A 6478-nucleotide genomic window follows, 5' to 3' on the forward strand; every position below is an offset into this window, starting at 1 on the left:
GGTAAGGCGAGGAGGTAAGGCTGACTTAGTAAAAAAGGGAAACAGGCGTTATTTCACCATAGACACAAAGACGACGCAGCATCCACCACTCAATTCCAGGAGGTCCAGATCTTCAGGGCCCACCCCTTCCTATCACTTCTTCCCCCTCTTTGGAATCTTGATTCTTAATTTTGTATGGGGGCCCAAAATCCTCTGCCATGCTACTCAGGACAAACTGAGTTGTTTTTTTTTTTTTTTTTCCCAGCATGCTGAAAAAAACAAATGTTAATATTAGGCAAGAAAGTGACCGTAATTATAAGTTTTATTAACACATGACAAAATTATTTAAAAGGATTATATCTTAAGTCTTACATAATTTAAAATTACTTTTTAAAGATAAAATGATAGTTGAAAACATTTATCCTTACAAAGAAGCAATCACTTAATCCTCCTTCAAATGGGAAAAATACTATATATCAAAATGTCATACATACCTGGTGACCTTGACCATCTTTGGGTTGTACTGCCTGACCAAGGAAAGCAAAGTTTGCATTGTTTTGCCAGTGTCAATAATATCCTTTCAAAAAAGAAGACATTGCATACCTTTAAATTCAGAGTCACTATAGAAACATAAAGTACCAAAACCCCCATGTATAACTGCAATACTGCCATACTTTTCAGTGCAGTGATTCTCACCAAAATTCACACTGAGATATTCTGGGATCTACAAATCATCGTCCCTCAGCAAACAGTAAGAATGCCTATCCCCAGGACTGGATTTTATAAGCACAGAGGTCAATGACAGCAAATTTCAATATACACAGGCACATTTTATTAGGTCCTTCGTCATAAAAAGTATTTTAGATTTTTTTCCCATAAATTCAAAGTAGAGACTCTCTCCTTCCAACTCTGCAATATAGGTGGCTAACAGAGTACACTTTGAGAAACACTGCTTGATACCATTTTTAAAGGCACCCAAATTAATAAAGCTATAAAATGACTTTACATAACAGTGAATCTCAGCTTTTCAGTCAAAAGTAGGACATTAAACAAACCCAGCTGTGTTAGGGAAAAGATTTTTTAAACCATAACCCTCATGCGTTTCAATAAAATACTCTTTAAAAATGAAAGAAAGCAGTGTGAGCCATCAGAAACACCATGGCTGCAGACTTGGGAAAAATGCAGATTTCTGGGCTGTGGCAGGTGGAATTCTGATGGCTCTCAAAATCCCTGCCTCTTTTAGGGAAAAAAGACTTTCTGGGGGGTTCTGTTTGTTTGTTTGTCTGTTTTTAAGTAGGACATTACTCTAAACAAACCTATCTCTGTTAGGGAAAATATTCCTGCCTCTCAAAATTTCTGCCTCTTTTAGGGATGAAAGACAAAAGAAAGAAAAGGAAGGAAGGAGGGAAGGAAGGAAGGAAGGAAGGAAGGAAGGAAGGAAGGAAGGAAGGAAGGAGGGAGGGAGGGAGGGAGGGAGGGAGGGAGGGAAGGAAGGAAGGAAGGAAGGAAGAAGGAAGGAAGGAAAATATTCCTGTCTCCTGGTGTACACAGTCAGAAGAGTTCCCTCCCCTGGAATGTGACCAGGATCTGTGAAAATAGTGGGAGAGCTGCTCCTGTGACTAGGTGATGTGGCAGACTAGAGCAGGATGCTCCTGATGCTTTTGAAGAAGTCAGTTACCATGTTGTGAGAGTGTCATGGGCTGGGACATGAGCCTTTAAGTAGCTGAGAGCAACCCCTGGCCAGCAGTCGGTGAGAAAATGGGCCCTCAGTCCTACAATCACAAGGAACTAAATTCTGCCAACAACCTGAATGAACATGGACGAGGATCTTGAGTCCCTTGATTCAACTTGATGAGCCCCCGAGCAGAGGACACAGCTAACCTGTACTAGGAAAGTATAAAACACATGCATGGGAATGATACATTTCAGCTTTAAGGATAATTGTCACACTTCTGGAAACGAAGGGAAAGAAATGTATTAAGACCTTCAGTTTCTGTAAAAAGTAAGATCAGAAGCAAATATGACAAAATGTTAATACTTTGTGGTGGGTGCTTATGTATTGAGCATTTCCTTTGTTCTGAGTTCAAAATACTTCATAATTAAAAGTAAATGCAGGCCAGGCACAGTGGCTCATGCCTACAATCCCAGCACTTTGGGAGGCTGAGGTGTGAGGATGGCTTGAGGCCAGGAGTTCGAGACCAGCCTGGTCAACATGGTGAAAATCTCTACTAAAAAAAAAAAAGGAAAAAGTCAGGCATGGTGTCTCACACCTGTAATCCCAGCACTTTGGGAGGTCAAGGCGAGTGGATCACGAGGTCAGGAGTTCGAGACCATCCTGGCTAACACGGTGAAACCCCGTCTCCACTAAAAAATACAAAAAAAAAAACTAGCCGGGCGAGGTGGCGGCGCCTGCAGTCCCGGCTACTCGGGAGGCTGAGGCAGGAGAATGGCGTAAAAACCCGGGAGGCGGAGCTTGCAGTGAGCTGAGATCCGGCCACTGCACTCCAGCCTGGGCGATACAGCGAGACTCCGTCTCAAAAAAAAAAAAAAAAAAAAAAAATTTCTACAGAATCAATGATAATGTCCCCTTTTTCATCTCTGATTTTATTTAGTTTTTTTTTTTTTTTCTTTTTCTGTGTGTGTGTGGGTGGGGGGCTAAAGGTTAGTGGTTTGGTTTATCTTTTTTAAAAAATGAAGTTTACATTTTGTTGATTTTTTTTTTCATTTCAATTTCATTAATTTCTGCTCTTACCTTTACTCTTTCCTTTCTTGTATACTTATTTTGGGTCTGGTTTATTCTTCCTTTTCTAGTTCTTTAAGATGTGACGGCCCCACGGTCCCGCCGAGCCCAGGCGGCTCCTGCCGTTATCCTGCGCATGGGCTGGGCCACCGCGCCCCGGGTCCCTGTGGCAGTTCACTGGCCTGAGGCCAGAGCCGCTATAGGGCGCGGGGACGGCGCTGCTCCGGGGGTTGGAGCCGCGCGCCGCTGGAGGAGCTGCTGTTGGGGCGGGGTAGGGCGGCTCGCGGGGCGGCGCGGCTCCTGGGGCTGTGGGCTCGGGCGGGCAGCTGCAGGTGCAGGGCTCTGGAGCCGGGCCGGGCGCTCCTTGGCGCCCCCGCGCGGGGTTCCCAGGTCCCACCGCCGCTGCCTGGGCGGGAAAAGAGGACTTGGGGCACCGGCTGGAGGCGCCTCCCGGGGACGAGACGCGGCGGCCTGAGTCTGAGGCCACGAAGCTCCTGGAGCTGGTGTAACCTGAGCGCCCGAAGCTGGCAGCTGCGGTTGGATTTCTCAGGATGTCGTGTTAGCTCCATGTCTTCCCCCTTCTTCCCGGCTCAGGTCATCGATGTCATCTCTACCAGCCCCACTGTGGACTGCAGCGACAACCTGACCCGCCTCTGCCTTGGGCTCAGTGGCGTGTTTCTGTGTGGTGCTGCCGCCAATGCCATTCGTGTCTACCGCTTGCAAACTCCAGGCTGAGAACTTCATTCTTCTCCCTTCGGAGGCAGGGTTGCTTTCTTTGACAAGACTCGCACAGGAGAATTGATTAACCGCCTCTCAGGAGACACTGCGCTCGTGGGGCGCTCAGTGACTGAAAACCTCTCAGATGGGCTCAGGGCCGGGGCCCAGGCTTCTGTAGGCATCAGTATGATGGTTTTTGTCTCACCTAATCTGCCCACCTTTGTTTGGAGCGGTGCCTCCAGTGTCAATCATGGCTGTAATTTATGGACGATAGCTACGGAAACTGACCAAAGTCACCCAGGATTCCCTGGCACAAGCCACTCAGCTAGCTGAGGAATGTATTGGCAGTGTAAGAACTGTTTGAGGTTTTGGGAAAGAAACGACTGAAATAAGAGATACATGCCAGCAAAGTGGACCATGTGATGCAGTTAGCAAGGAAAGAGGCATTACTCTGGCTGGCTTCTTTGGAGCAACTAGGCTCTGCGGAAACCTGATTGTACTTTCTGTCCTGTACAAAGGAGGGCTGCTGATGGGCAGTGCCCACATGACCGTGGGTGGACCCTCTTCCTTTCTAATGTACGCTTTCTGGGTTAATGTATGCTTTCTGGGGTGGAATAAGCAAGCATCGAAAGTCTGAGCTCTTTCTACTCAGAGCTGATTGAAAGGACTGGGTGCCGGAGGGCGCCTCTGGGAGCTCCTGGAGAGAAAGCCCAAGCTGCCTTTTAACAAAGGGCTCACCTTCAATGAGAAAAGCTTCCAGGGTGCTTTGGAGTTTAAGAACGTGCATTTTGCCTATCCGGCTCGCCCAGAGGTGCCCGTATTTCTGGATTTCAGCCTTTCCATTCCGTCAGGATCTGTCACGGCACTGGTTGGCCCAAGTGGTTCTGGCAAATCAACAGTGCTTTCGCTCCTGCTGAGGTTGTAGGACCCTGCTTCTGGAACTATCAGTCTTGATGGTCATGACATCTGTCAGCTAAACCCAGTGTGGCTGAGATCCAAGACTGGGACAGTGAGTCAGGAACCCATCTAGTAAACCATATGAGAGACTTTAATGCAAAACAGTGTTGCAGGAAAAAAAAAAAAAAAAACACTAAGAGACTGAAATATGTAAACCATATATCATGTTATTTGAAAAATACTTTTTTCCAGTGTGTAAAATATTGTTTTGAAATGTACCTGTTCTCAAGATCTTTTTATTCAGAGTTTTAACAATTGTAACTTTTTAAATGTCTATAGCACCGAAGTTATTTTCAGGGTTTGCATTTTCTTTTATTGTGGAATATTTTAATTAATATAGCCTGGCACCTCATTTTCTTTGGCCTGAAGATTGAAGCAATTGTCAAATGACAACATTAAAAAGGGAATTATAAATAAAAAGCCTGATTATTTAGGGCAGTTTACCAATCACTGTGTAATTCTTCTGATAGTATTCTACCTAATTTAAGTTCAATTTTACTAGATAGAGTAATGGAAAATGAAAATTTAACCCTGTATCCGATAATCCCATGAAGCAAACTGAACCATTTAACATCAGCTGGAAAGAAGGGAACATTTATATTGCCTGTCGCCTGTGTCTTCAAAGGTGTGAGAGGTGAGGAGTATGTGTTCCTATGGGAACTACGTTTGAATATGTGCAGTTTTCAACATTTTGGCACATGAAATCCTAACAAGTTTTTAAAAGGGCAGAAACTTTATTTCTTGAACAGGAAAACCTATTTTGTGAACAGGAAGACCTATTTTTTGAATTCATGTTTGACATCTGGGAAGCAAGGGACGAACTGTCAGGTATTATTAAGAATGAATTATTTTCTCATTTAAGTTGTTTGAAGGCATGTATTTTGAAAAATATCTGTTAGAAGTTTATAATTTCAAGACAAATTGAATCTATAATACTTTTGGAATTTCATTAATAAGGCTAAAATCTGAGGAACATAACTAATTTTCAGCCTGAAGACATTTAAGTTTGGAAGTCCTTGCTATTCAATAGAATAAGAAGAAACCTTCAGAATGTATCACTCTCCTGAAAAGAAGATATTAGTAAACTGTTTTGTTTATGGTTATAGTTTTATTTATAGTCTCGAAATTACTAAAGCAATGCTGACAACCATTGAATTTGCCTTATTTTTTATTCAGTGCTGTTAATGTGCTGTTGCCTGAAGAAAAAAGTGCTTTTTCTCCATTGATGAGGCTAGACCCTAAGAAGTAATTAAGTCAATGGAAATCAAATGGAAGTTTTGCCATGAACTAAGCATTTATTAGTTCCCTGATTAGACTAGAAGAAGAAACCGCTGTTTCATGACAAGCATGGAATATTTTATTTTATTCTTCATAATTAGTGAATAAAATTTATAGGAATGAATGAATGTGGTGTTTTCTGAAATAGTAAACAGAACATCTGTGACAATCATTTTAACAAGCTCTACTTGTGTTCTTTATAAAGTGTGATTTTCAGAAAACAAATAAAACACAATTACAAGGTTGAATCTGAGGAAAATAATCCTTGTGTCATGGAGGTATTTACAAAATTGCATTGGATTGTTATGTTTTATTTTCTGATACATGATGTTCAATTATATCTTTAGGTAATATTTATATCATAGATTAAAATTTATAGTGAACTTAAAAAAAGATGTATCATCAGGTTGTTTATTTGAGGTTTTTCACTTTTTTTGATCTTGGAAATTGTAAGTATAAATTTCTCTCTTACTACTGCTTTTTGCTGTATCCCATAGGTTTTGGTATGCTGCGTTGCCATTTTCATTGGCTTCAATACATTTTTCAATTTCTTCTTAATTTCTTTGTTGAAATTCTAAGGATCATTAAAGGCTACTATGAGCAACCATAGGCCAATAAATTAGAAAACCTAGAATATAAGGATACACATAGATACAGAAAAAAATCACATTATCAATTTATTCTTAAATAAGCTTTGCTAATTTGTCTCTTTTAAGAACTTTAAACTGCCAAATTCGTGAGTATGGAATTGTTCATAATAATGATGATTTAAATACAGAGGATATTTCTTCTTTCATCAGTCCTTTT

General features: G+C 41.8%; 1 pseudogene; it reads left to right on the plus strand.

Annotated features, from left to right (window-relative positions):
• The first annotated feature begins 2805 nt into the window (after positions 1 to 2805).
• LOC140710358 (ATP-binding cassette sub-family B member 10, mitochondrial pseudogene) lies at positions 2806 to 5158 on the plus strand (annotated as a pseudogene).
• Positions 5159 to 6478: the final 1320 nt, after the last annotated feature.

Source organism: Chlorocebus sabaeus, chromosome 26, assembly GCF_047675955.1.
Source record: "Chlorocebus sabaeus isolate Y175 chromosome 26, mChlSab1.0.hap1, whole genome shotgun sequence".
NCBI lineage: Eukaryota > Metazoa > Chordata > Mammalia > Primates > Cercopithecidae > Chlorocebus > Chlorocebus sabaeus.